The sequence below is a fragment of the Cebus imitator genome, unplaced genomic scaffold, assembly GCF_001604975.1.
Source record: "Cebus imitator isolate Cc_AM_T3 unplaced genomic scaffold, Cebus_imitator-1.0 Scaffold958, whole genome shotgun sequence".
NCBI classification, from domain to species: Eukaryota; Metazoa; Chordata; class Mammalia; order Primates; family Cebidae; genus Cebus; species Cebus imitator.
Window position 1 is genome coordinate 12849 of NW_016108273.1, and position 22000 is coordinate 34848.

Here is a 22000-nt window from a genome sequence, read left to right on the forward strand (position 1 = left end):
AGGCTTGCTTGGTCCAGGTCTGAGTTCAAGTCCTGGATATCCTTGTTAATTCTCTGTCTTGTTGATCTGTCTAATATCGACAAAGGAGCGTTGAAGTCTCCCACTATTATTGTGTGGGAGACTAAGTCTCTTTGTAAGTCATTAAGAGCTTCTTTATGTATCTGGGTGCTCCTGTATTGGGTCCATATATATTTAGGATGGTTAGCTCTTCCTGTTGCATTGATTCTTTTACCATTATGTAATGTCCTTCTTTGTCTATTTTGATCTTTGTTGGTTTAAACTCTATTTTATCTGAGATGAGAACTGCAACTCCTGCTTTTTTTTTGCTCTCCATTTGCTTGGTAAGTCTTCCTCCATCCCTTTATTTTGAGCCTTTGTGTATCCTTGCCTGTGAGATGGGTTTTGTGGATACAGCACACAGTTGAGTTTTGGCTTTTTATCCAATTTGCCAGTCTGTGTTTTTTGTTTGGGGTACTTAGCCCATTTACATTTAGGGTTAATATTGATATGTGTGAATTTGACCCTGCCATTTTGATGCTAGCTGGCTGTTTTGCCCGTTAGTTGATGCAGTTTCTTCATTGTGTCAATGCGATTTACCATTTTGTATGTTTTTAAAGTGGCTGGTACTTGTTGTTCCTTTCTATGTTTAGTGCTTCTTTCAAGAGCCCTTGTAAAGCAGGCCTGGTGGTGATGAAATCTCTGAGTACTTGCTTGTTCTTAAAGGATTTTATTTCTCCTTCACTTATGAAGCTTAGTTTGGCTGGATATGAAATTCTGGGTTTAAAGTTCTTTTCTTTAAGGATGTTGAATATTGACCCCCACTCTCTTCTGGCTTGTAGGGTTTCTGCTGAGAGATCAGCCGTGAGTCTGATGGGCTTCCCTTTGTGGGTAACCCGACCTTTCTCTCTGGCTGCCCTTAGCATTTTTTCCTTCATTTCAACCCTGGTGAATCTGATGTTTATGTGCCTTGGGGTTGGTCTTCTCGAGGAATATCTTTGTGGTGTTCTCTGTATTTCCTGGACTTGAATATTGGCCTGCCTTGCTAGGTTGGGAAAGTTTTCCTGGATTATATCCTGAAGAGTATTTTCCAGCTTGGATTCATGCTCTCCGTCACAATCAGGTGCACCTATGAAATGTAGATTAGGTCTTTTCACATAGTCCCATATTTCTTGGAGACTTTGTTCATTCCTTTTTACCCTTTTTTCTCTTATCTTGCCTTCTCGTTTGATTTCATTGAGTTGATCTTCGACCTCTGATATCCTTTCTTCTGCTTGGTCAATTCAGCTATTGAAATTTGTGTATGCTTTGCGAAGCTCTTGTGTTGTGTTTTTCAGCTCCATCAATTCACTTATATTTCTCTGTAAGTTGTTTATTCTCATTAGCATTTCATCAAATCTTTTTTCAACCTTCTTAGTTTCTGTGCATTGGGTTAGAACATGTTCTCTTAGCTCACAGAAGTTTCTTATCACCCACCTTCTAAAGGCTGATTCTGTCAATTCATCACACTCATTCTCCATGCAGCCTTGTTCCCTTGCTAGTCAGGAGTTGTGATCCCTTGTAGGAGGAGAGGTGTTCCGCTTTTAGGTGTTTTCATCTTTTTTTGTGCTGGTTTCTTCCCATCTTTGTGGATTTATCCACCTGTCATCTTTGTAGTTGTTGACTTTCAGATTGGGTCTCTGAGTGGATGTCCAGTTTGTTGATGATGAAGTTATTTCTTTCTTTTTCTTAGTTTTCCTTCTACCAGTCAAGCCCCTCTGCTATAGGACTGCTGAGGTCCACTCCAGGCCCTGTTTGCCTGGGGATTACCTGCAGCAGCTGCAGAATGGTAAGGGTTGCTTCCAGTTTCTTCTTCTGCTACGTTTGTCCCTGAAGGATACCCGCCTGGTGTCAATCTGAGCTCTCCTTTATGAGGTGACTCTTTGGATATACGGGGGTCAGGGAGCTACTTCAGCAGACAGTCTGTCCTTTATAGAAGCTGAAATACTGAGCTATGAACTCCATTGTTCTTTCAGAGCTGCTGGGCAGGTATGTTTAAGTCTGCTGCAGCAGAACTCATAAACCCCCCTCTTTTTTTTCCCTAGGGGCTATGTCCCTGGTAGTTAGGGCTTTATTTATGAGTTTCTGTTGTGCTGCTGCCTTTTTTCAGGGCTGCCCTGCCCAGTGAAGAGTCAGCCTAGTCACTCTCTGCAGTGGCTTTGCTGAGCTGTTGTGGGCTCTGCCCAGCTGCCATGTGAACTTCCCTGCAGTCCTGTTTATACTGGGATAGTTAGAACTGCCTCAGCTGTGGCAGCCCACCTCTGTAATGGCAGACTCTCTCTTTAATGGTGGGCTGCCTCAGCAATGGCAGACTCCCACCATAGTGGTGGAGTGCCTCGGTAATGGCAGACACCCCTCCCCCACAGAGCTGGACCGTACCGGGTTCAGCTGTGCTTGCTGTGAAACTCTCAATCCAGAGCATTTCACATTGCTGTTTTTTAGTGGGGGTGGGACCAGCCAAGCCTGATCACCTGGCTCCCTGCCTCAGAGCCTTTTTTTTTCTTTTTAGTTGAACATTCGACTGTCTCCCAAGTGTTCCAGCCGCCTGTTGAAAAGGCGCCAGGATCTGTGTGATTTCCCAGGCGGTGACCCACTGCGCAAGCTGCAACAGCTGCACTGAGATTCATGGCACTTTTTTGCCCCAGAATCTCCTGGCCTGGCTCCCTGTTTTAGTCTCCTTTTTAATCAGATGAATGGGTGACTCTGTCTCCCTGGAGCTGCATTCGCCAGCTTAAACGGTGCCCGGACCTGTATATTTTGTATGGAGAACCGCTGTGCTGGGGCACTGGCCAAAACAGCCATGCTGGCCAAAACAGCCACGCTGACCAAAACAGCCGCGCTGGTGACCCATGGGGCTCTTCCACCTGGGAATCTCCTGGTCTGAGGGCAATAAAAATCCATCTGGAAATGTGGAGTCCACTCACCCTCCATACTTTCACTGGAAGCTGCAATCCTGAGCTGCTCCTAATCAGCCATCTTGGATCCATCCATGTTTCTGATTCTAATCAGAGGTGGAACAGTTTCAGTGCAGCTTATAGGTTCATGTTAGTGATGAACTTGGGTGGAGATGGTGACACAGCTTGTTCTCTCTTCCTGGGCTCTTAGTGCATCCAAGATCCTGAGCTGCCAGGGACCTGGCCACTCCCACCCCAAGCCCTGCCTTTGCTGAGCTGATCACCTTTGCACGTCCCCAGCTGCTGGCCTGCCTGTCCTCTGCAGTGCACAGGCATGCATGTGTGCACATATGTATATGTACCACACACATACCGTGCCCACCTCACCCACACCATACATACCACACAAACATATCTACCCACCTCACCACACACTACATAAATACCATGCCCGCCTCACACACCCCACACACATACCATGCCCAACTCACACACCACATCCATACCCCATACACACCATACACAACACACATATACTCACCTCAGACACCATACACTACATTATATGCCATACACAGCTCACACCACATCCATACCCCATACACAACACACATATACCCACCTCACACATCATGCACTACATTATATACCATGCCCAGCTCATACACCCCACACATTGAATTTGTATGGATACACCATATATACCACACACTATAACCACCTCACATGCGTGCACATATGTACACATACCACACACATACCATTCCCACCTCACACACACCACACACATACACGATACACACCTTACACAACACACACCCACCTCACACACCATACACTACATTATACATCATGCCCACCTCACACACCCCACACATTGAATTTGTACGGATGCACCATATATACCACACACTATAACCACCTCACATGCGTGCACATATGTACACATACCACACACATATGTACACATACCACACACATACCATGCCCACCTCACACACACCACACACATACACAATACACACCTTACACAACACACATACACCCACCTCACACACCATACACTACATTATACATCATGCCCACCTCACACACCCCACACATTGAATTTATACAGATACTCCACATATACCACACACATACTATTACCACCTCACACACAGCATACATATATCATACCCATCTTACACACTAGGAACATATCACATCCACCTCACACCACACACACACCCCATACACACCACACACACACCCCATACACACCACACACAACACATATACAGACACCTCACAGACCACATAACACTTATAAACCATGCCCGCCTCACACAACCCACACACTTAACCCATATACACCACACACACCATTCCCACCTCACACACAAACCCCATACTCATATCATACCCACCTCATATACCCCATACATGTCACACAACACACATAGCCACCTTACATACCACATATATACCATGCCTACCTCACACATACCACACACTTAACCCATAGATACCACATGCAGCATGCATACCATGCCCACCTCACACACACCATACACTTATCATACCCACCTCATACACCACACATGTATCATACCCACTTCACACACATATCCCATACATGCCACTCACAACACACACATCTCACACACCACATATATACCATGCCTACCTCACACATACCACACACTTAACCCATAGACACCGCACACAGCATGCATAACATGTCCACCTCACACAGTGCACACGCTCAACTCATATACACCACACACATATTATACCCCCTCACACCACATCTATACCATGCCCACCTCACACACACCACACACTTAACCTTATTACAACACACAACACACACGTCATATGACACCACACATATTACACCCACCTCACACTCACATCCCATATACAGCACATGCATATCATACCTACCTCATACACACCATATACATAACATAACCACCTCACACCACACTGCATATACACCATGCCAACCTCACACACCCCACACATTTAATGGATATATACCACACACATCATTCCCACCTCACACACATATCCCATATACGCCACACACAACACACATACCCACCTCACACACAGCACAAACTTACCCATATGCACTATACATACCACACCCATGTCATACTCACCTTACACACAGTACACACATATCATACCCACCTCTCACACACCAGACTTAACCCATATACGCTACATGCACACCACACACCTACCCTATCTCACGCACCCCACACACCCTATATACCCCACACAGACACCGCACGCATATATCCATCTCACACACCACACATCATATATATGCCCTGCACACCTCACACACCACACACTTAACCCATATACACCACACAGATCATAGCCAACTCACACACACCACACACTTAACCCATATACACCACACACTTAACCCATATACACCACACGGATCATACCCACCTCACACACACCACACACTTAACCCATATACACCACACACTTAACCCATATACACCACACGGATCATACTCACCTCACACACACCACACACTTAATCCATATACACCACATACGTCATACTCACCTCACCGTGCACACACCCCATATATAATATGCCCACCTTATACACACCATGCACTTAACCCATATACACCAGTCACCACACACATATTATGCCTACTTCACACACACCACACACTTTACACCACATATACACCATGTCCACCTCGCACACCACGCACATTGAACCCATATATACCACCCTCGCTACACACATACCCCATACACACCACATGCATATAACCCTCACACACACCACGTATATACCATGCCCACCTCACACACACCATGCACTTAACCTATATACACCAGACACCACACACATTAAACTCACATCACAGACACCACACACACCTCTTATACACCACACACATATGTCCACTTCACAAACATAATACATACACTTCCTACACATCATGCACTCTTCACACGTACCACACTGCACACATACATCATACACACCTTATATACACACAACACACATACCACACTCACCACATAATACCATGCATACACCATATACATTTCACACACCACACACATTTCATACACAGCACACAAACACTTCATAAGTACCACATACACAGCACACCACACTCCACATACATATTACATTACTTGTACCACACACCATATTCCACACACCATACACAACATATCTACCCACTCACACACCACACACTACATATATATCGTGCCCACCTCACACACCCCACATGCTTAACCCATATACAGCACACACACACCACACACAAACCACGCCCACCTCACACACATCACACCCATACCCCATACACACCATATACAGCACACATATATCCACCTCACACAACATACACTACATTATACACCATGCCCACCTCACACACCCCACACACTCAACCCATATGCAGCACACACACCACACACATACCATGCCCACCTCACACACACCAGGAGGAGGAAAACTCTGTGCAGGCCCGCAGGCCCCAGAAGGAGTATTACAATCGGTGCTCTTTTAGCTTTGCTGCCCATGGACAGTTTAAGTGTTAACAGCTCAGTGGAAGGTAAGTGTGACAGCCTTTTACACCAGCCTGGAAGAGAAATGGATGGATATGAAAGATACTCCTGTTGACTGTGTTAAGTTTCAGATACTGGCTAGACTTTAAAGTAGAAATGTGAAGAACATTGAAGATGTAAATCTGGAGTTCAGGGTATAGGGCAGGACTCAAGATTCTATTTGGAGGTTGCACATTTTATCTTGAAAGAATTCCATTGTGTTTTTAAGAGTAGTAATTTCATTTGATAGAATAAAGAGCCAGTGGTATTTTGAGTAGAACGATGAGAAAAATTTAAATCAAACTTTTTTTTAAAAGCATTGCGAATAAAAATAAAAGTAAAATATAGGTTATTTTCAGTCAGCATCAGGGACCTGTCTCTATCTGTCCTGAGTCCCAGCTGATATAGCCAGTAGACAGTAGAAAATTCAGAATTTGATTTGCATGTTTTAAAGCTACTGAGAAGAATTAGACATTTAAATTTTTCCCCACCCCCACCCCCCATAAGGAACCTTGTGGATATATTTGTGAGCCTTACCTTTTGTTTTTCCTTGGGGGGAAACCAGTCAGAACTGGGAGGCCTCTGAACAAGCTGTATACTGTGTAGCCACCAGCTTCCGCTTTCTCCAGGCAGAACTCGGGCCCTCAGTGCTTCTTTCTGCCTCCCCTTGTTCAGACCACTGAGGACTGCCGCTCTCCTGTCTGACTCCTCCTGTTGTGGTGAGCAATAGAGGGAGACTGAGGGATTGATTTTATTTGGCTCCATATTTTAAAAAGATACTTGGTAATTACATAAAGTTGCATCTAGTTTGAGCAGTACCACTTACAACTTTAAGTTGTTGTACAGAAATTGATCCCTTATTATTTAGAAAACAGACTTTAAAGTTAATACTGAAAGAATTCATGGCTCTTTCCTTTTGCCTTCCCTGTCCTTTAGTTCTTTATTTTTAGAGCTTCTGTACTGGTGCATCTTCCCTTTCCTGGGGAGTTGATTTCAAAAATTAGATTTGCAAAAGTTTGTCCTTTCAGAGGATGATGAAAACCACTTGTATTGAACTTAAAGAAAACATTTTTTAAGTTCCTTGTGTCCCCTTTTCAGATCACATCCCAGAGAGGAGAGACTTCTGCAACATTATGTTAACCATTTCCTTTCTTCAAGTGTTACCACATACATATATATACACTTGTTAATAAGCATGAAATTTGCCATCTTAACCATCTTTAAGTGGGTAGTTCAGTAGTGATGAGTGTATTCACAACACTGAGTACTAGGTCTCCAGTTTTTCATTTTACAAAACTGAAACTGTATATTAATTAATCAACTCTCTATTTCCTCCAGGCCCAGCCGCTGGCCTTTTGTTTCTATGAATTTGACTATTCTAGATACTTCATATAAGTGGAAACTTACAGCATTTGTCTTTTTGTGAGTGACATATCTGAGTTAGCATGTTTTCAGTGTTCATCCGTGTTGTCACATATATGTTATATGACTCATAAAAGCCAGAATTTCTTTTCTTTTGAAAAGCTGAATAATGTTCCATTTACAAATTTCTTAATCTTCATGTGACTGAATTTATAACATTCATATTTGCAGTGTTTTTTATACCTAGTTTAGGAAATTCTTCTGTATCCTGAGATCATAAAGATAGCCTCCTATATTTTTAAGAAATATTTTTATTTGTTTTAAAACAAGATTAAATTTACAGGAAGGTTACCAGTGCAATTCAGATAACATTTGCTTTTCCCTAAACCATTTGTTAATAAGTTGCTGACTTGATGACCCATTGCTTCCAAATATTTTAGTGGCATTTCCTAAGAAAAGGACTTTCTTCTCTGTAATATCAAAATGACCGTCAAAATTAGAAAATTATTTCTATCATCACATCTTCAACTTCATTCAAGTTTTACTGGTTATCTCATCAAATTGTGTTTAACAACAGGATCAAGTTTGGAATTACAGGTCTCTTTAGTCTCCTTACGTCTAGACCACTCCCTTTATTGAGATGAGATGTATTCATTCCTCTTCTATTTTCTGGGAGGGATTGTATAAAACCAGTGTTAATTCTTTTTAAAAAATTTGATAGAATTCTTCAGTAAAACCATCTGGGCTGAGTTGTTTTGTTTTTTGTTTGTTTTTTCTTTTTTGCTTTTTGGGTTGGAGTTTTGGTCTTGTTGCCTAGGCTGTAGTGCAATGGCATGAAATCGGCTCATTGCAGCCTCGACCTCCTGGGTTCAAGGATTCTCCTGCCTCAGGCTTCTGAGTATCTGGTATTACAGGCACACACCACCATGCCCAGCTAATATTTTGTATTTTGAGTAGAGACAGGTTTAACCATGTTTGCCAGAGTGGTCTTGAACTCATGATCTCAGGTGATCCACCTGCCTCAGCCTCCCAAAGTGCTGGAATTACAGGTGTGAGCCAACACACCTCACTGGCCTAGAGATGTTTATGAGATTTTAAATTACAAGGTCAGTTTTCTTAACAGTTACAGGTCTATTTAAATTCATATTGGATGAGTTGTAGCAGTTTGTGTTTTTTCTGGAATTGGTGCATTTCATCTAAGAAATTCCATTTTAGCTAATCTGTGTGCAGTTTTTTTCTTCCTTACCTTATATAGACATATTTTCAATGAAAAGATAATTACAAATATTTATAAAAATCATATTTTACATCTGTAGCATATAATTTTATATCTGTATCATATACTTTGGATCAAGCTCTAGGTGTAGCTGAGATCTCAGGGGCAGCCTATATTCAGCACTGTTGGGAGACTCAGTGACCTGTAAAGTCTGTGTCTCTACACACTTCAGAGTTTGCTCTGCATGAGTCTCTGACCATGCAAATAGCTATACTGTGGCTATATTGGGCTGACACCTCATTCTGTTTCAATTTTTTTCCATGACTTATTCAAAATACTGTAATGTGATACAGTGCAAATCAGATTTGCTATGGTCCTCAACTTCAGGTTGCTTAGAGTCTCTGTAGGGGTTGCAGAGAAGTAATTAGGAAATCAGAAATCAGTGTGGTCAGTGTTCTGATGAGGAGGCAACAGCTCCTCATGAGAACCCAAAGAAGAGGTATCTGTTTTATTCTCTGCATCTCTGGTACCTAGTACAGTACCTTGCACATAGTAGGTTCTCACTAAATCTTTGTTGAATGAATGAATGAATGAACTCAGAACTGGGTGATCACAGGGTCACTTTTGGAGAAGACTTGTGTCTGAGCCAAGTTAGTGATATCTATGGGCAGTAGATGAATGGAGGGAATTCTCTCATGTGGATGCAGTAATATGCAGTGTTGTAGAAGAACAGAAAGCTTAGCAATCTAAATAGTTGTCTAAAGCTGTCTATTTGCAAGTGGGGAGTGGTTTCCAAAAGTGATTGCAGAGTGAAGGCTAAGAAGAAATAACTCTTACCAAAGTATATACTGGACAAGGTTAGCTAAGAACCAGAATTGATTTTTATAAATTAGCATTTTTGGTTCTGGCTGTTGTGTTTACCATTACTAGGTGTAGTTTCTAACATCTTAAAAATCATGCTCTCCAAATGAATAAGAAGTATTTTTTTGTGACGCATGATACAGTTTTCTCTGGCTCTTACCTACTAGTCTTATTCATGCTATCTTTGCTTTAAAACAATACTTTTCTATGCTCTAAATATATATGTGATAAATTATGAGTTTACTACTAATAATGATGGGTCATACTGTTGTGTTTTCATATGCCAAGTACTGTATTGAGACCCTGCCATGGGTTATTTCATTTATGTGGACAGTGGCCTGTCTGTAAGAAAACCAAACCTAGGGCTCCCATTTTACAGAAGTGGCAACTAAGGTTTGGGGAAGTTAAATTGTGTGTACCCAAGGTCACTTAGGTAAGCCTAGGACTCATATTTGAATCAGTCTGTCTGACTTCATTTAACCACTGAGCTGTGTGCTCTTTCCAATGTTTCATATGTCTTTTTATGGCCCAGGATTTAGTTTTGCTTGTGTATATATCCTTGGAAAGTTTATCTGTTAAGTAGGGAAATAATTTGTACTAAAGTAACATATTAAGACTCTCTTAAAAGCAAATTACAGAAACCCACTTGAAACTAGCCAGCATGGCTGGACACAGTTGCTCCAACAATAATTGCTATGCTCTTCCTCTGTGTCTCCTCCTTCCTCACCTTCCTCTTTCCCCCTCCTTCTTTATCCCACTGCCCCACTCCCTCTCTCATTCTGCTTTTCTTAGAGTGTTGGCCTATTCTCTCTTGTCACAGAAGCAGCCCCAGTTGAACCCAGCTCCACCTGTGATCCTAGGAAGAGAAATCATCTTCTCCAAGAGCTCTGGCAGAAATGCCCTGGGGAATACTCTTGGTCATGGGGACAGGGGGGCTGTGAGAGGACTTTGTGAACTATATGGAATGTAGCTGTTGGGGTGACAACATGTCCACACTTCATCTTGATAAGACATGTCATTTGATGGTTGAAAGCTATAATTATTTAAAGATAATGCAAAATATATTTTAATACCTTTATCAAGATATAGTTCACGTACCATAAGACTAACCCATTTAAAGTGTACAGTTCAATGGTTTTAATGTATTCACAGTTGAACAGCTATTACCCGTCTAATCTGTTGTAACACTTTCATCACAAAAAGAAACCTTGTACCCATTCAGTCACTCCCTATTTTTCCCAAATCTCTCAGCCTTAACCACTCCTCTATGTCTCTATAGATTTGCCTATTCTAGACATTTTATGTAAGTGCAATCAGATGACTTGTGGTCTTTGTGTCTGACTTCTTTCATTAGCATGTTTTCAAGGTTTATCTATCTTGCATATCATCATGCATTTTTATTAATTGCTAAATATTATTCCATTATATGGATATATGCTGCATTTTATTTGTCTGTTGGATATTTGGGTTGTTTTCACATTTTTGCAATTAAGAAAAATGCTACCATGAACACTTGAGTAGAAGCTTTTGTGTAGATCTGTTTTTAGTTCTTTTGTGTGCATACCTAGGAGTGGAATTGCTGGCTCACATGATAACTATACCTAACATTTTGAGGAACTGTTTTCCAAAGTGACTGTATCATTTTACATTGTCATCAGCAGTGTGTGAGGGTTCCAGTTTCTTTACATTCTTGTCAACACTTACTATCTTTTTGATTATAGGCATCTTGGTGGGGGCGAAGTGGTATAATGCATATTTTATAAAGGCTGTTTTGTTTGCTAAATAATGGCCTGTTTACTTGTGTTCTTACCTTGTATTAGAGCTTTCCTTGTGGGTTCTGAACCTTCTCCACCTCAGTCCAACCAGCCAGGTAGGCAGACCATGTTGATCAAAGAATCAGAAGTATGTTTATTTTTCTTTTTCTTGATAAATTTTATTATTTACAAATCTAGACAGGGATTATTCTTATTTACATATTAACAAACAGGTTATAAATGCCAGAGGTTACTTGGTTGAAGTTGGAACAGTGATTTGTATTTAGGATTTATTAGGTGGTAGAGAGCTGCTTGCTTCAGATATGCAGTGTCAGCCTACTTTGACATGATAGGTGGCATTCAGATGACACACATTCCTACTTGTGTTCACTGTGTTATATGTAGTTCCCAGCAAACTAGTTGTCTCTGCTGCTTTTTTCTTTAAAATGTGAGGACAAGGGTAATGTTTTAGGAATAACCTTGATTATTCATGAATGATTGTTCATGAAATTGACTAATTTAATTTTCATTAGTACAAATTACTTGCAGCACATCAAAACTGAGCTGCTTTTCTAGGATTCACAATTGTTGCTTCCGAAGACTTTATTATGGCAACGTTCGTTATCAGCCCTGTAGCACTATTTAACATTCACCTTGGCATCAGTATAAAATTTGATACTCTGGCACTCTGTATTCAGAGATGCACAGACAGATGGTCTTCCATCGGTGGCTTTCTCCCTAGCCCTAGAGCAGTCCGTGTACCCAGACTCCATAATGAGTCTTGCCTCCTCAGCACAATATAAGAGAATCTATGTTGATCACACCTTATGCAAAAATCTATGTTGATCTCTTGCCACCCATTTGCCGTACATCACTGCATAACATGAAAGTCAAGAACTTGTGAGGTAGAATTGCTATTCAGATCATGCTTAATATTTTCATGGCATCAAGCAATAGCAAGAAGAGATTACACATATTGGCAGTGCACTCAAAATTTGGAAGTAATATGGTGATCTCCATAAGCTAAAACAGGAGATTGTAGCTATTTAACAACATCTATTTTTTTAAGCCGATAATGTGCCAGGAATAGGTGCTGGGGGATACAATGAACAAATGGGATAATTATCTCTGTCCTTATAAAATGTACATCCCAGTGATTAATGATTTACTATGAGATCATTTATAATGTGCAACAACCAGGTAAAACATCTATTGTGATTTTTTTGGTAGCAGTGTCTGAAATCTTTGAAATTCTAAAAAAGAAAATAAAGGAATTAAAAATGTTTAAATTGGTGCATTTAGATAGTATATTATGTAAGTGACTATTTGCTAAGTATCCCAAAGGCAAGATATTAGAGATCCCAATTTAATCATTAAAAGTAAATACTTTTTATATTGACCTGATCCTTATTGAAAAGTGTACTATTTTAGTGACAGGCAGTGCAATCTCAAAATCAACAACATTCCTGTACATTGATAAGTTGATATTATATCAAATAGAAATCTCATGATAATGCGGCAGGCCAGCAGTCAAATTTTTCAGTTCTTTAGAAGCATAATTTGAAGACTTGTAAAATTAACAGGACAGCTGAAAATTGAAATTTAAACATCAGACAGGTAATGTGCTGGGATAAAAAGGTTTGAGGAAGGAGATTTGGAATCTTTTAAAATGAATAGGACAGTTGAAATTGACCTTCATTTTTAAACATCAGATTGGTAATGTGCTGTTGTTGTAAAAAGGTTCACTCAGGTTTGAGTGTGGAAGCCCAATCATCACACTGAGGAATTACAAATAATCAACATAGATTAAAAAAAAAAATGCACGTGGGTACTTTTTACCCAGTAGTACCAGGCACCCGGAAATGAATGCTTTCAAGTGAAATAAGAAAGGATCACGGTTCTTATTTGGGCTAATGCTTCTGATAGGCATAGCAGGAACGAATGAGTGAATAAATAAATGAGTGAATGAATTTTATTAGCATATATAATAAAGAAAGAACTTTACAAGATAATTTTAGATAGTGATAAGTACCGTAAAGTCAGTAAAATGGGGTCTATGATAAGTTAAATATTCACTTAAATATATAATAAATTTCTAAACTTATTGTGGCCAAAGGTCTCCTGATTCCCCTCACCATCAGCTTCTCACCAGGGGTCCTTCTGAAGATTGTGAGGTCTGGGGAGCTTTTGAAGATGTTATTTGAGTTGAGATATGAATGGTGAAGTATCTGTGTGCATTCCAGGTATGGAGGTGGGAAAGCATTGGCTTTGGGGTAGAAATGAGTTTAGTGTGTTGGAAACAGTCAGTGTGAAATGTTGGAATGTAGCCAGAGAAGAAATAGTGGTAGACGAGGCTAGAGAGATGGAAAGGGCCTTGATCTTTTAGGACAGAATAAGGAGTTAGGATTTCACTTGAATGATGGCAGCAAGTCTGTAGAGTGTTCTAGGTCTGGAGATCAATGGCCTCATGACTGTGGCTACTGTGTAGTGACTGATTGATAGAGGCAGAAGAGAAAATGGGGAACTTTCAGAGCTGTTGCCTGGGTAAGAAGCCATAGTAGCTGTGTAGATGGAGCCTAGGCTGGATTTAGCGATACACTTTGCGGACAGAGCTAAGAACTTAAGTGTAGATTCTATGTGGAAGGCAGGAGATGAGTAGTCAAGAGTTGAGGTTTCAGTTGAGCAACTGAATGTGTGATGGTTCAGTTACTGAGACGGGGAAAACTGGAGAAGTTGGTGGTGAGGGGAATCAGAAGATACCTTTTGGCCACGATTGCTTTTATATACTTATGAGATAGTGAAGTGAGGTGGTTAAGTGGGCAGTTGAATAAATGTTTGTAGTTCAATGGGGAGGTCAAGATTAAAATGACAAAGGTAGGTGTCGGCAACGTACAGCTGACTTCAAAGCCACGAGACTGGATGAACTCCCTATAAGGGGAGGGGCTAAGTTTACTTCCTTAAATTGGGAAAGTTGGGCAGGGTGGTGTTTAATGTCCCGTCTTTTCCAAAAAGTTAAATGTTTGTTGAATTTCAGAGTCTCTCTAAGAAACTTGAAGTGATGGAAATTTTTTGTAAAATGCTTTAGCTCCTTTTAAATCATGAAAAGGATGAATGGGAAGAAATAGACATTTAAGTATTTGACATCTGTATTTATTCTGACGTTGCTTGTCAACAAAACATGATATGTAACTGTGATCAAATATCCTTCTGAAAGCGAAAATAATCTCCTTCATTTTGCAAGGTTTCAGTTAAACCCTAATGGTGTTCAATGTGAACTTATTTTTATCAAAAAAATTTTAACAGCTTTATTGAGGAGGCCTGTCCTGGCAGAACAGGGCTTCTCACTGGCTAAGATGAGTGTGTTTGGTTTATGTGGGATTAGAATGTGCCATTGGCTGTGCAATTCAGGAGACAAGTAATAGTCCTGAGAGCATAATGTCAAATAAATCTCTCTACTTGGCATTCTCATGATACTTGCTCTCTATGTAGTGTAAGACTTAGTAATCTGTCATTTGTATTCATTTAATTGTCCTTTTACTGGCCTGTAAATTTTGTAAGTGCAGGGACAACCATGTTTTTGTTCATCCATTGTACTTACACAGGAAGTACTTACTGAATGTTGAAGATGTCTTTATGCTTCTTGTATTTATTTTACATTTGTAGTTAGAGTTTCTATTTGTAGCAATTAATAAAGGAAAGGTAGAAGGTAAATATGAACTGTTTTATTAGTCTGTTCTCCTTGACTTTAAGCAAACTATTGAGGCATGATTCTCCCCCTCCCCCATTTTTTCTTCCAGTGAATGAAAAGCACATATGGAGCCAGGTCTTCCACTCGGGGATTGGTAGGGATGCATAGATGAATAAAGTTGTTCTCAAGCCTGAAGAAGCTCACAATCTAAAGGGAAAGTCAACCTTATAGACCAGTGACAATTGAATATTAGAAATTATTTGAAAAATTTGGGGAACCCAGAAAGTATGAATGAAGGTTCTTGTTTCTAGCTTGACCTGGGTGGAAGTGACAGCATTAAGTGAAACAGGAGATCTAGGAGGAAAAGAGGCAGATTTGGTAGGATGATGAGACAGGTTAGTGTGCAAGTGCAGTAAAGAATTCAGTTTTGGATGGTTTTATTTAGAATTTTCTGCAGGGTGTTACGTTTTCTAGGCAATTTGTAGATTTTCACACTGTTTTATAAAAAGCTCTTTCCCCAATTGGTAGCTTTGAATTCTTCTTTGGTATTTAAGGGAGGTCATATTCTTCAATTAGATGTTCCGCATTACTTTACCCAAGATGACTCTACCAGTAGTGAAGCCAACAAGGAAAAAGATCTGCTGCTCTGGGTATCTAAAAGATCACTTCATCTTAGTACTTATGGGACTGCGTGATTCTTTGTGATGGCTGTAGAGCATTCACTCCATCGACTGAACGTAACATGCTTTAGTAGTCCCTGCCACTTTTCTTATATCATTGCTGAAGTCCATAATACATACATGTAAATACATCATCTCCCACATTTCCAAATTGTTCTCCATTAACGTTTTATCGGTATATACTTCCAACAAGGTTTTAGTGGGTCTGTTTCCTTATACACTCAACAGTACAGAGTGGTACTAGAGTTAATCCGATTGGTGAAAATGTTATTTTATTCTGATTTTTAACTTAGATTTCTCTTACAGAGTTTGGGCATCTTTTCATGTGAATGAGTCATTTGTAATTCTTTTTTTTTTGAGAGTTCACTGTTCCTATATGCTACCTATTTTTGTACTATATGGTTGCTGTTTTATTGATATGTAGGAGCTTTAGATATATTAAGGAAATTAGCTCTTGGGAGTATGACTTACACTGTTGTTTTTAAGTTTGTTTTTCCTTTGACTTTGCTTACCATGTTTTGCCATGAGTGAATTTTTTATATTTATGTAATTATATCTAATTTAAAAAATTGCTTTCAAATTTTGTGTTATACTCACAACATTTCAGATACTACATTTATAATATTCTGAATACCCATTGTGTGTTTGGATCTATCTTGGGAATTCCAGTTACATTTTATTGATCTGTTTATCTGCTCATCATTCTAGCTTTTAAAAAAAATTGTTCTGGTCTCTGAAAGAGCAATCAATCCACCCTCATTACAAATTTCTTGGCTATCTTACATGTTTATATTTCTCTATTAATTTTTAAAATAATTTTGTTTTGAAAAAGCCTATGGACATTTTTATTGCATTGACTTAATGCTTAAAATAAGGAGAAATGAACATCTTTATTATTCTAAGTTTTCCTATCCAAGAATGGTATGCTTTTCCATTTATTCAAGTGAAGCTCTTTGAGAGGGGTATCTGCTTTGGACAGTTATATAAACCTCTGTTTCCAGTACAGCCATTAAATATTTTTTGAGTCCATTTATTATACTACCTAGTGTTACTATAACTAACACATAAGATTTAACACAAAACTAAAAACCTGGTATTTGTGTAACCACCCTGGGCAAAAGTAGAATATTACCAGCCCACAAAATTTCACTGTCTGTCACTATTGTAACCTGTTCTCTCCTTTCATAGGCAATATTCTAGTGACTTCAATGGTAATCACTTTCATATTCTTTATAATTTTATCAGTGTTGTAGCTATTCCTAGACAAAAGGTTTATTACTTGCTTTATGGAGCTTCAGTGAAATAGATTTACATGTTATAATGTATTCTTCTGAATTGATTCAGAGATGTATGGTTTCTTCTGCACAACATTATGTGTTAAGTTCAGTTCATATTTTTGTAAGAAGTTATAGTTCTTTCACTTTCATTTTTCTGTGTAGTTTCTTACTGTGTGGATATACTACTATATATTTAGCCATTTTGCTGTTAATTTTTTTTTCTCATTTGGCTATGATGAACAACATTGTGTTGTATATTCTTGTATATGTATCTCGTACCCCATGTTAGACATGTGGGTATTGGAGTGGTTGGTCATGGATAGGACTATTTTCAATCCTGTAAGAAAATACTGAGGTTTTCTCTAAAGTAGTGTTTGGCCATGTGTGAGAAACCTCATTACTTTTCATCATAGTCTGTCTTGGTATTGTGAGACTTAAAAATTTTGGCAATCTGATGGGCGTATAATAGTGTCTTATTTCTGTTTAATTTGTATTTTAAAGATTTTAAAAGTGGTTCTTTCCTTTGCCTTTGGGCTCTTTCCTCTCTAGTTGACTTTGAGGTTGGTTTGTGGCCACGAGCTTTGTTGATGAGGACACTTGTTTTCTAAACATAGCTACACAGAGTTTTGCCTGTGAAATTTTCAAAGAATTCATAGTCCCATTTCAAACTTGGAGAATAAAAAGGTTTGGAGCTAGTATCCAAGAATCTATTTCTAACTAGCTGTCTGAGTGGTTATTACACAGCTAGACTTACATAGATTCCAGCACAGGGCCCTTGAAACTGAAGGTTGTTCTGTCTGTTTATACTATTTTTTCCAAGTCTGTTGTGTACTAGCACTTAAAACACACCTGTATTTGTAATAGTCACATACAAGTGCTCATGGCCCCATATGGCTAGTGGCTATTATATTGAACAGTGCAGATCTGTTTAGAAAATTGCTTAATGATCAGAGTGTATAGCATGATATGCATTTTAAACTTTGATATGCAATTTGATCTTTGGCATCAGATTCATGCCTCCCTACTCTCTTCCCTTCAAATCAGGGCCTCACAAGACTGGCCATTCACCATTCATCTTGGGAGGGAGTAGTTAAAAGTGTAAGTATGCTTTCAATATGGTCAGAAAATTGCTCAATTATGTGTAAGTGTATGGTTTGATAGGGATTTTGAACGTGCCAGAAACTCCCTTCTCATGTTTCTGTAAGAGAGATTAAGCATAAAAAGGTAGAGAAAATACACAATTTATTGTAGAGACAGCATGTGAATTTGTAACATTTTTACATTTTCTCAGCCACACTTTAAAGTGTAAGCACCCCTAGTAAAAATAAGAAAATGGTAAGATCAGGTTCAACTTTGGAGATAAAAGGAAAACTCTGTAAGATGGAGAGCCCAGAGGTTGATCACACATGAGCATTGAGGATAACTTAGATTTTGTGAAACGTAATAATAGTTGTTTATTATAAATTTACACACACACACACACACACACACACACACACACACACACACACAAGCTGTATCTTTGTGTTAGTCTTCAGGGCAAAAAACTTCCCTTTCAATTTTTGGAGGTACACTCTCCTGTGTTCTCTCTCACTGTTTCTCTCTCTCCTGTGTGCATTTGCCTTCTCAGGCCTTCCCCACCCATAAAACAATGATTAAGATACTTTTGTTTGGCAAAGTTTTGCATTGAAGACCTTTCAGAACAGTTATTTGAATGTCTGGGTGTATATATCTTCCCATCTTTTCTGGTGATGTAACAGTTTTGACTTCCCCATCTGAATTACTTACAGAATTTTTTCCTGATATGATTGATGCTGCTCCCTCTTCCTAGAGCCCCTGCCATGGTCTGACTGTCCTTATCCTTCATAGCTCAGTTATAAGGCCCAGTGCCAGGTATGCTTTTGGGAGACCCCCTTCCCCCCTCCCCACCACCACAAACCCACTTCCTGTCAGAGAATTGACTGCTGCTTCCTCTGGGTTGCTCCTAGGTCTTTGCCTTAGCTAGCATTTAGTAAGTTGTACTCCACCTTTGTGTCTGTGACTTTCTCCCCTTGTTCTTTCAGAACCACATCTTTGTATCTCCTGTACAGTTATCTGGCAGTTACTGGATAAATGTATGACTTAAGCTTCATGACTTTAGATAGATCACTTAAGCACTGAGACCTAGTCTCCCGATCTATAAAATGTGGCTCTCTGCCCCTTGACTGTCACTAAGGTCATCAATAAAGTTGCAGTTGCCAAATCAGATGACTGGGTTCGGACTTTCTGTCCTATGACAGGAGACAGTGACTTCTGCTTCTTGACCTCCCACCCCCCAGTTCTACTCATTGTTACACTTCTTAGAAGATTGATCCTCTGTTGCTCTTGGTACTTGGCCTTGGATGTGTCCTTTGCAGGTCTTTAGGATTCTGCCCTACATCTTGTCTTTCCATAGCTTTCCTTCAGCTGTGCCCATTACTTCCAGGTTCACATCTGTCTTGATGGCTCCAGACCAGTCTTCCCAAAACACATGTGGAATGTGCACACTTGTCCCGGGGTGCACTCGAGCTAAGCATAGCCAAGGTGGAATTCATTCCTACCCTGGAACTACTCTCTCCCCCTGCATTTCCCAATCTTGATTAGGGTTGTCATCATCCATGTACATTGCCATTTCTTAATTCCCCTCATCTGGTGACCAGTCCTGACAGATCCAGTCCCAAGTACTGTTTGAATTGTTCCTTTCTTCCAACGTCTATCAGCTCCAGGCCTCCTCCTTTTAAATATATATATATATATATATATATATATATATATATATATATATATATATTTTTTATTGCACTTTAGGTTCTGGGGTACATGTGCAAAACATGCAGGATTGTTGCATAGGTACACACATGGTGATGTGGTTTGCTGCCTTCTTTTCTCAAGGGGACTGGAACGGCAGCCTCCTGACCTACTGCCTCTGCACATTCAGTGTCCTGTTCCTTCCTTTGTGGAAGCAGAGGGCCAGTCACATTACTTTCTTATTTTAAAAATCTTCAATGGTTTTGTCATCATTACGGACTCAAATGCCTTAGTGTGGCATACAAAGCACCTCACTTCTGAACCATCCACCTTCCAGCCTCATCTTCAAAGATCCCTTCCCACTGTGCTCATTTGCACTATCATGGCCCAGTGCTTCCTTCATTAGAATGCCCTTTCCGTTACGGTCCATTTTATAAAATTTTACATATATGTTGTCCTAGAATGCTTCTAAGTAAGTACTCTTTGTTTTGTAGTGTAAAAATACACAGAAATTGAAAGTGGGAGGGAAGGCAGTTCCTTCAGTGGTTGTGGAGATCAGCTGGAGTGGAACTTGCTGCTCTGACCCAGTTTGCTTGCCATGTACCCTTTCAGGCTTTCCTTTGTGAGACATGGTTTCACTCTGTCTCAAATTCCTGGGCTCAAGCAATCCTCCCATCTCAGCCCCCCAAGTAGGTAGGCATCACTACACTTGGCTACATTTTTAATTTGTGTGTGTGTGTGACAGGGGAGGGGTAGAGACAGGGTCTCCCTATGTTGCCCAGGCTGGTCTCAAACTCCTGGGCTCCAGCAATTCTCCCACATAAGCCTCCCAAAGTGCTGGGATTACAGGTATGGGCCACCACACACACTCGGCCTCTCCATCTACTTTATTTTATTTTGAGATGGAGTCTAGCTCTGTTGCCCAGGCTGGAGTGCAGTGGTGCAATCTAGCTAATTGCAACCTCTGTCTCCTGGGTTCAAGTAATTCTCTCCCTCAGCCTCCCAAGTAGCTGGGATTACAGGCGCCCACCACCACGCCTGGCTAATTTTTTGTATTTTTAGTAGACATGGGGGTTTCACCATCTTGGCCAGGCTGATCTTGAACTCCTGAGCTCCTCATCCACCTGACTTATTTATTTATGAGACAGAGTCACTCCCCTTCCCATCCCCTAGGCTGCAGTGCAGTGGTGCGACCTTGGGTTCACTGCAGTCTCCACCTCCCCATTTCAAGCAATTCTCCTACCTCAGCCTCCTGAGTAGCTGGGATTACAGGCATGCACCACCATGCCCAGCTAATTTTTCTATTTTTAGTAGAGAAGGGGTTTTGCCATGTTGGCCAAGCTGATCTGAAACTCCTGACCTCAGAGGATGCACCTGCCTCAGCCTCCCAAAGTGCTGGGATCACAGGTGTGAGCCACTGTGCCCGGCCGGGAAAAGTCTTCTTAAAGATGCACATATGTAGTAAAATGCATATCCCAACACAAGCGTTGTTGCACTGGTTGATGTGTGTCTTAAGCCTGAGGTAGGGAAGTTTGGTAGGTGGAAGTTACTTGCCATCTCCTTTCTCATAGCATGGCACATGGAAGAGAAGATTTTGGCTTTAGCATTTCACTGTGAGTGTCCTTCTTATTCCATGGTCACAGGTCTTTAGTACAAAATTTACTTGAAAACCTTGTGAAATTATTTATGCAGAAAGAAAGAATGAGGAATCTTGGGTAATGGGAAAGCAACCAGCCAGTTTTGCAAAAACTCCAACATGGGTGGTTTATAACTAATTGGAAAAACATGTCTCCTTTCAGTTGACTTAATCCTTTTTGCAGTGCTGGGGGCCTTAAATGTTCCCAGAAGGTTTAAGGAACATAATCACCTCCCAAG

General features: G+C 40.2%; 1 pseudogene; it reads right to left on the reverse strand.

Moving 5' to 3' along the window:
* Positions 1-13420: 13420 nt before the first annotated feature.
* Positions 13421-13511, reverse strand: LOC119469889 (annotated as a pseudogene).
* Positions 13512-22000: the final 8489 nt, after the last annotated feature.